The sequence below is a fragment of the Tinamus guttatus genome, unplaced genomic scaffold (genome assembly GCF_059628265.1).
Source record: "Tinamus guttatus ecotype Peru unplaced genomic scaffold, ASM5962826v1 Tinamus_guttatus_pri_ptg000465l, whole genome shotgun sequence".
Taxonomy (NCBI): domain Eukaryota; kingdom Metazoa; phylum Chordata; class Aves; order Tinamiformes; family Tinamidae; genus Tinamus; species Tinamus guttatus.
In genome coordinates this window covers 29,148-38,620 of record NW_028288999.1, presented here as the reverse complement: position 1 = coordinate 38,620, position 9,473 = coordinate 29,148, and the positions used below count along the sequence as shown (strand labels likewise).

At 46.4% G+C, this 9,473-nt stretch overlaps 1 pseudogene; it reads right to left on the bottom strand.

Annotated features, from left to right (window-relative positions):
- Window positions 1-501: 501 nt before the first annotated feature.
- On the bottom strand, window positions 502-8,999 carry LOC148593032 (TATA element modulatory factor pseudogene; annotated as a pseudogene).
- Between the last annotated feature and the right edge of the window lie 474 nt (window positions 9,000-9,473).

The following is a 9,473-nucleotide window of genomic DNA, read 5'->3' as shown; positions in this document are numbered from 1 at the left end:
CATTCACCTGGAAAGAGGGAAACATCTGGAAGTAGGTGGTGCTATTGGACTTTAGTGGTTCCACTCAACAACTAGAATTACGTGCTGTCGTCATGGCTTTTCAGCGCTGGCCGGATCAGGCCCTGAATGTGGTCTGTGACTCCCTGTATGTAGTAGGTATTGTTCAACACATGGAGCGCGCAATTCTGAAAGAAGTTGGCGATGCAGCTCTGTTTGCCCTCTTTAAAACACTCTGGCTCACGCTCAACATACGAGAGGCACGATATTTTATTACACATATTCGGAGTCACACAAATTTGTCAGGTGATCTGTCCGAGGGAAACCAACGGGCAGATTGGCTGGTAGCTCCAGCATGGACAGGCCCCACGCTTGATAAGTTTCAACAGGCTCAGCGTTCCCATCAATTTTTCCATCAGTCTGCCAAGGCGCTACAACGACAGTTTAACCTGAGAGACGCTGCGGCACGAGGGATTATACAAAGTTGCCCTGATGGTCAGCAATTCACGAGTGGCCGCCCGACTGGGGTGAATCCCAGAGGTACCGGTCTGTTGGAACTGTGGCAAATGGACGTTACCCATATACCGGAGTTCAGCAGACTAAAATATGTCCATGCGTCAGTTGACTGCTTTTCTATGGCTGTCTGGGCCATGGCACAGACGGGTGAATCCAGCAAATATGTCCAGCGCCACATGCGGGTGGCTATGGCAGCATTGGGAGTCCCACAAAGGGTAAAAACTGATAATGGGCCTGGCTATGTCGCACGAGGGACACAAGAGTTTTTCCATCTTTGGGGCATAGAGCATGTTACGGGCATTCCATGCTCCCCTACTGGGCAGGCCATAGTGGAACATATGAACCAAACGCTGAAACGCCAGCTTCAAAAACAAAAAGGGGGAGAATTGGGAATTATGCCTGCAGAGAGATTGGCAAAAGCAATATATGTTTTAAATTTTTTGAGATTACCCCAGGACAGCCTAGTCCCTCCGATGGTCAAACACAGGGCTGGGCTAAATGGACCCCTGACAGAAGTAAAATCGGGCCCGTGTAAGGTGATGCTGAGAGACTGGAACACGGGAAAATGGACGGAACCTTTGGACTTGATAACCTGGGGAAAAGGGTATGCTTGTGTCGTTACAGATACTGGAACCAGATGGGTGCCAGAAAAATGGGTGAGACCTTGGCTGGAAGCAGACTCGCATACATCAGACGTAGCAGGCAAGCAGCCGGTACCCTAGCTGTGGAAAGTGTGAGCCTGCAGAAGAACAACATGGGAGGAAGAAGTGTTACTGTTTTTATTAGCTGTATATTGTGGCTTTTAGGAGGTAATGCTGCTTTCAACGCTAATGGATGTGTTATGCTTCTTAGGCGGATTGTTAATTGTTGGCTTTGTGGGACAGCAGATCAATTTGATGCAGTGGTGTTAGGTATTCCTCTAAGCAACTGGACAGACTTGAATCCGTATAGCCTGCTCAGTACATCATATCAGTGCACACAGGAGAATGTCACAATGGAAGGAAAGCCCTTTATACTTCAATTGGTTAGTAACACGGTGCCTTATATATATTATAACTTATCATGCCCGAATCTAGGCACCTTTTAAAACAAAACAGGCCATTGGACGACCATAAAGCTTAAATTGACCCATAGCGGGGATATAAGTTCTGCAAGTAGCTATTCTGTGGGAGTAGGAGACCAACACTGGAAGAGCCACCTCGAATACATATCTAATATCAATCAGTCTGGCAAAATGCTTACGGATATCCAAGACATTTGGGATCATGCAAAGATTTTGCATAAAGTCACAGAGGATGAGGGTCTGTCATGGTTGGACAATTCATTAAGTGGATGGGGAATTTCGGGACGGTTTCGCTCGTTATTTAGAAGTGCTGCAATGGTGTTGTTGATTCTGTGTTGCATTCTACTAGTTGTGCCTTGTTTATTGAAACGTGTATCCAATATGATTGAGAATGCTGTAAAGATGGTTTGGCTGGTTCAAGAACAAAAAGGGGGAATTGTGGGAGCATATCTAAGTAACGGAGGCTTCCCGATAGAAGATGGATACGATGAGCCGGACTAAGACCAAGGCGAAAAGATCGTGGGAAAGTCACCAGCTGCAAGAACACAGAAGTAGGAGAGGAAGAACCTGTAAACAAGCTTATCAGTGCAGGATAGAGGACTGTGTGCGGGCCAATCATGTAAACGTGTGCCCCCCATATCTACAGCCAACCTAGTACGGTAGAAGACGCGTGGACAGTAGTATGGAACCAATCGCAATGTAAGCGTACATGTGGCTAGATGACTTAACAGAAATGTAGTAGATAAATAGACTGCTGTAACGCGAATAAAGCGATTTCTGTTAGGCTCATATTGAAGCCTTCAGGAGTCATGTCTGGCCTCCCGCAGGTCAAGGACTCAGTGCATTATTAATTGGATGATCTAGCAGTATTTTGAGTGGATTAATTGTTCATGTAGGTGTTATTGATTTGGATGATAGTGGAAAAATTTGTGCTATGATGTCTACTCCCTATCCCCCAGTAACCATTCCCAAACCATTACCGTCTCCAACAAAGCCTATTCACCATCAACGTTGAAGATTATGGGTTTGTTGGACACTGTGGCTGATGTGACTATTATCTCTCAACATTCCTGGCCGTCTTCTTGGCCCATTACGAACACTGGGAATGGGTGTAGTAGGGCTGGGGGGATCCACTCAGGGGGGCGTGTCTCTTGTACCTGTGCTGATCACCAATCCTGAAGGGCAAGCAGCAACGATCAAACCATACATAACCTCTGCACCCCTGAACTTGTGGGGAAGAGATTGTTTAGGACAATGGGGGGTCAGGATTACGACGGATTTTTGACGGGGGCCACTGCGTTGCAGGGTGTTCGTCGACCCACACTTGCTTTAACCTGGTTAACTGACAGGCCTGTGTGGGTGGATCAGTGGCCCCTAGCAGAGGAAAAGTTGCAAGCCCTGCAAGAATTGGTGTCAGAACAGCTTGTGACTGGGCACATTGAACCCTCTCACAGTCCTTGGAATACCCCTGTATTGGTGATTAAGAAGAAATATGGCAAATGGCAACTTTTACATGACCTACGACAGGTAAATGCTGCCATGGCCACCATGGGAGCTTTACAGCCCAGCCTTCCTGCACCCTCAAAGATCCCTATGGACTGGGATATTGTGGTAATAGACCAGAAGGACTGTTTCTTTACCATTCCATTAGCACCTCAGGATAGGGAAACATTTGCTTTTACTGTATTACCTATAAACCATTCTGAACCAGCAAAAAGATATCAATGGAAGGTGTTACCTCAAGGTATGAAAAATTCGCCAACAATTTGCCAATGGTTTGTTGCTCAAGCTTTATCTCCTGTTCGGGAGCAATTTCCAGACTGTTACTGTTACCATTACATGGATGACATTTTGCTTGCAGCCCAGAAAAGGGAGCAGCTGAACGATCTAGAAAAAGTAGCTAGACAATCCTTACAGCATTTTGGCTTGGTTATAGCACCAGAGAAGGTGCAAAAGACTGAGCCCTGGAAATATTTAGGGCTTACAGTCACTGCCCGGTGAGTGACGCCACAACCCATCAAACTTAGTGTTAACATTCAAACACTTACTGATGTCCAAAAATTGATGGGGGTCACTGAATTGGATTAAACCCTATCTTGGTCTCTCAAATTCCCAGCTGCAGCCCTTACTGGAACTGCTCCAGCATTCTGTTAATCCCTCTGAACCTAGGACTTTGAGTCCTGCAGTGGTTCAAACAATCCAGCAGGTGGAGTCGTTATTACAGACTAATTTTGTATCCCGCATTGACCCATTACAGATAGTTCAGTTGTTTGTCCTCATTGATCGGATAACTCCTTTCGGTGCCTTGGTGCAATGGAACCCTGAATGGACAGATCCTTTACATATTCTGGAATGGCTGTTTTTACCTTTTCGACCTCGAAAGACTGCACCAGGATTGTTTGAACTTCTAGCAGACCTTATTATGAAGGCTCGTAAAAGATGTGTGGAACTGACAGGAAGGGATCCGTATCGCATTGTTGTCCCAATACAAACGTGGCATTTTGAATGGTGCTTAGCTAACAAGTATGAAGTTCAAGCAGCTATGGCTGATTTTCATGGGCAGATCTCTTATAATTTGCCCTCACATCCGCTTATTAAGCTTTTTCAGGAAATTACAGTTGGTCAAAAGCACTTGATCCAAATGGGGCCAGTTGATGGACTCACTGCCTTTACAGATGGATCTGGAAAGACCGGTAAAGATGGCATGACAAGGCAGTTTTACAAGGAGGATCACCTCAATTAGTGGAGCTGTGAGCTATGGCCGTAGCTTTTCAAATGTTTCTCCAACCTGTGAATATTGTTATGGACTCTGCTTATGTTGCCAATCTAGTTGCACGGCTAGATAAGACAGTTCTGTCTTTTATTGATCAACGTCCATTGTTTTTGGTACTCTTAGACCTATGGTCTGCAATACAACAGAGAACCGAACCCTATTTTGTATTAAATATTCGCAGTCATACTGCATTACCTGGCTTCTTTGCTGAGGATAATGCTAGGGCTGATGCCCTTGTGTCTGCTGAATGTTAACCTTGAAAAGATTAGAGTGTATCTATGAGATAGGGAGTTCACATGGAGACAGCAGAAAGTTATTAACAAGTTTAAGGAGGTTTGGCCACAGAGCAGAAACTGGCCAAGCTAAGAATCGTCCAATCATAACTCTGCTACTAGCTACTGTCCTTTGCAGTCCTCATCAATAAGCAGCAGCCATGACGAGGAGAGCTCGGTATAAATAATGTACCTAGAAAACAATAAAGCGTAGTTTGCATTGTATCTACCCCAGTTGTTTGTGTTTTTGGCTGCTGCGACAAGGCAGCAGAGGACCTATGTGATATCTGCGCTGGAAATTCACCCCCTACTCGCTTGCTGTGTCTCTGCCATGCTAAGCAGTTCTGAAAGAATGTATTTTTTTCAACCAGATTATCACTTGAAAAAGAACAAGCCATCCTGTTGCAGCAGCGAGCTCTTGTGCTGGATATCTGTACTGCGGACACCATGTGGGTTTCAGCAGGAGCAGCGTGATCCTAGCAGGGGTAGGGTGAAGCTTTGAAATTGAGATTTTGGCATTGAGCTGATGTGTTTCCCTCCCTCCTAGTGTGTTTAGACTCCTCAGGAAGGAGTGATTCCTTGTGTGTCCATCACGTCCATCTAACAGCTCTTGCAGTGGGTCCTGAACTCATTTGGGGTTCAGATGTCCCTCCTCTAGCTTCTTTTTTTCCTGTCACCAAAGGAAGGGCATTTTTGCCTTGTGTGACTGTATCTTGCTGTCCACCAAAGTTGCTTTGCTTTGTTCCTGTTGCACCTGTAGTTTCTAAAGGGTCTTTAGCCAAGTTTGGAGAGGCTGGGACTAGGCTCTCTCCATGGGGACAATATTAAGTGCATTTAGCTACAGGCACCTCGAGATGCTGCTTTCACACACAGGTGAAGACTGACCCTTACCCCGGCATCCAGAATCTGGCTATTTACTTATCACAGTTTCTGTTCTGTTTTATTCCTATTCCCCTCCTTGTGTTGTGCCTCTCACCTCATTACTGGAAGACTTTAGAAGGCAAAGTCTATACCCAGTCCAATTGCTGTAAAATCTCCCCCAGGGCTGACCAGCATTAGAAAAGCCAGCCCTTTGGAAGAACATCTTGGGTGAATATCTGTTGTCACTGGCCTCCTTGGTCTTATTGATTTCTTTATCTTTTTGACTTTGCTGCAGAGTGGGTTTGTGTTGCAACTTGGAGCGGGTCAGGAATGCCAGACAGCAACTTCATAGAAGCTGGAACTGACTTCGTTTATTCTGCGTTACGCACCACAATATATAGGCAACTAGCATAGCAACGTTCTGGCAGAGCATCAGTGATTGGTTACATGCATTGACGCGCTAACATTTCATAGGTTGCTAAACCGTATCCAAGGGCCCAACTGTAACAACCACACTGACATCTCGAGGCGGCTATGCTACCTCAAAGCTGTGCGCCTCAACGGGCCAGCCCCTCCCTCTCGTTTCGGCCTTGCCCGGTCAAGGACGGTCAAGGACACCCCCATGTCCCTGTCCTCCACATTTCCCCCTTTTTCTTTAAATTAAGTGACCCCGGGAAACAAGCCAGCCTTGAGGTGTCAGATTCGGATTGCGTGAAAAGGCAGTTAACAAACGTGATATTAAAACGCACAAACAGGTCCAAACAATCATTAAGCCAACTACAAGCAACAGTCCCCATAGTAACAACATTAACAGCGATTTCACTAACGATTTTATCCATTCCCCAATCTCAAATAAATCAGTTAACCCATCAAATTCGAAAAACCCAACATCTTTTTTTACTTTCTGCGTGTGCTTGATCAAGTCGTGAAGTTGCTGGTGAATGGCTGCTGAGTGATCGCGCAGGTCATTCTGTCAAAGTCCTGATACCCATGACCATGAGCAAGAAGCAGGAAATCAATAGCGGCACGGTTTTGTAGCTCAGCATGTTGTACCTGAGACAAGTCATACGACAATTCACTAAGCACAGTACTGGTTGCATTCACTTGTTTCAAGGCCTAGCAGGCAAGGCGCTCAATATTTCAGTGTGCCCGCGCGGCTGATACCCCGGGGACGAAGAAGGACGCTGCTACAACCTCCCAAGTGCTCCAGAGATCAACTCTATCCTCACATTCTGAGCTAAGAGAGTTCGCTGCTCTTTTTGATCGCCTTAACAGGGTCTTGCTGTTCCCCGGAGGGCCGTGTGGCCAAATCATACTAAGGCGACCAAATGTGCAAGGCCCACACAATAGGCTGGGATGGAATGCCAGCCCAAGCTCGGTTCCCACAAATCAAAAACCACCCAGTGGGAAGCTTCCTAGGCAGGATAGTTCCCGTATTGTGGGTAACATTTCCGTTACACCATTCCTTTTCCCCTCTTGCCTCCTCAAGGGTTTTTGCATACTCATCTTTGAGACCTTCCAGTTCAACCTCATATCTACTGTTCTCATTTTCCATTTTCTTCAGTCTGTTTCTCTCCCCTTCTAGTTGAGCCTGGAGACGAGCATTTTCTTGCCTTAAAAGACTATTCTGGGATTCAGTAGAAGACATCTGAACTTTAGTAGAAAGAAGTTCTTCTGTTGCAGCCCGTCCTCTTTCGGCAGCTGCTGCCAAAAGGGCTTGAGATTCACCAAGTCTGTCGGAAAGATTCTTTTCCAATTTTTCCCACGAGGAGGTTTGCGCTCCCAGCGTGGCTTGCAAATTTTCCATCTGCCGGATCAGTGGCCGTGTAGCAGATGTAACACTTTGACTCAGTTCTTGGTTCCGACTCTTCTCTTCTTGCAGTCTCTGTTGTAGTTCACTGATTTCCTGACGTAAGTAGTCCTCTCTTCTTGCTGCCTGTTGTTCTGCACGTTGCAGCGCTAGCCGCAGGTCTGCCACCTGAATCGCCAAAGCTTCTTGTTGCTGCCGTGCCTCATCCTGGGCCTTCTCCAAAGCTAAACCAAGTTCTTCCTTTGCCTTCATTTCCTGACTTAGGGCTGCCTCTTGTGCCTCACTGTCCTTTGTGGCATTAGCTTTATGAAGATCTGCAAGTTCCTTGTAAGCACTGTCAAGTGCTGCCTGGACACTTCTGTTCCTTTCTTCAAGATCTTCCACCTCTGCCTGGAGCTTATTAAGATTCTTTTCTTGTCCCTCTACAACACTGTTCAGTTGTTTAATACTGTCTCGATGCTGCTTCTCAAGATCCTCTTTGCCATCAAGTACCTGTTTTAAATGCTGCAATTCCTCTTCCAGTTCCTTAATCTTTTTGTTCTGTTTTGTGTTAGTATTTTCTCTCTCTTTCTCCTTTGCTCTTAGTTTCTTAATAATGTTGGAATTGTGCAGCTGCTGTTTAGAAAGCTTTTCTCCTTCTTCCATTAATCCTTTGATTTGTTCATCTTTTTCTTTCAGTAATTCAGCTGTTTCATTACAATTAAGTCTAGTAGCCAATTCTTCTTTAACATTCTTTACTTCCTTTTTAGCTGCATCCCTTTCTTTGCATGCAAGCTGGAGCTTCTTTTCAGTATCTGCTATTCGCTGAGTGAACTCCTCTTTAAGGGATGAAATGCTATTGCTCTCTTCCTTCATTCTAAGGATTTCATCTTTAAGGTTATCAATAAGCTTCCTCCAGCCGTGCCTTTTCTTTACTAGTACTCAATAACTGTGTTTCCCTCTTCTCTAGTTTAGCATGGGTGTTATTCTGGCATCGAGGACACCAAACTCGCCCTTCACTACAGTTTTTTCGGATATGACCCCTCCTTCCACACCTAAAGCACTTAGGGCCGTTTGCGTTTTCCCTCTTTCCTTGGTTTCCTCTCGGGCCCACCAAAGGTTGTAGCGCAGCGACTAAGACACGGAATGCTTGGGCTTGCTGCGCTGCTGAATCAAGCAATGCCTGCTCTACCTGAGCCCCTAAAAATGCTCCTGGGTTTCCCACACCCTGACGGGCAAGTTCTTCAAGCATCTCCTCGAGCGAAACCCCTTGTGGCAAAGTGACCAGAACATCCCTGGTGCGCTTATTAGCATTCTCAACCGCCAAGGATTGAGCCATAAGTTTCCTTGTTTTCTCATCTAGCGTATCCATTTCCTCCAAGGCCTTAAGCAAGCAGTCAACGAATTCACCAAAGGACTCGTTCATACCCTGCTTAATTCCCACGAAGGAAGGGCCTTTCTTCTCCTCCCCACCCCACGACGGGCCAACTCCTCCAACATCTCCTCCAAAGAGACCCCTTGAGGCAAAGTGACCAAGATATCCCGAGTGCGCTTATTTGCATTTTCTACTGCTAAAGATTGCACCATGATCCTCCTGGTCCGCTCGTCAAGGGTGTCCATCTCTTCCAGGGCCTTGAGCAAGCGGTCAATGAACTCCCCAAAGGATTCATTCACGCCTTGCCTAACCCCTGCGAAGGAGGGACCTTTCTTTTCCTCAGGAAGAGACATAAAGGCGGACAAAGCTGTTTGTGTTACTAACCGCAGCAGTATAGCAGGATACCTCATCTGTATATCCACCCCACCATATGGTCCTTGTCCCAACACCGCCTCCACCCGCAGCCCTTCCAAAGGATCGCCTTGAGGTCAAGGTAAGGCACATTCCTGAGCTGCGTGGGCTGCCCACTGCCTTTCCCATAGGAGCAGCTGGCCAGGGGTCAAGATTAATTTCGCAATCTGCTGACAATCGCTGGGAAGGAGCAGATCACTGTTAAAAATATACGAGAGCATTTGTCTGGACGGTTCCCCTTTGACACCCCAACGTGCCACCGTGTCCCTAAGCTGACTCATAATTTTCCAGTCAAATGGATCCCACTTGCCCGCTCCCCCTCCTTGGCCATCCAGCTCAAAGGTCACTGGGCACGCCACCCTCATGGCCGGCTCCCATTGACCCTCCAAAATTGCATCTCTAATAACACCAGACCA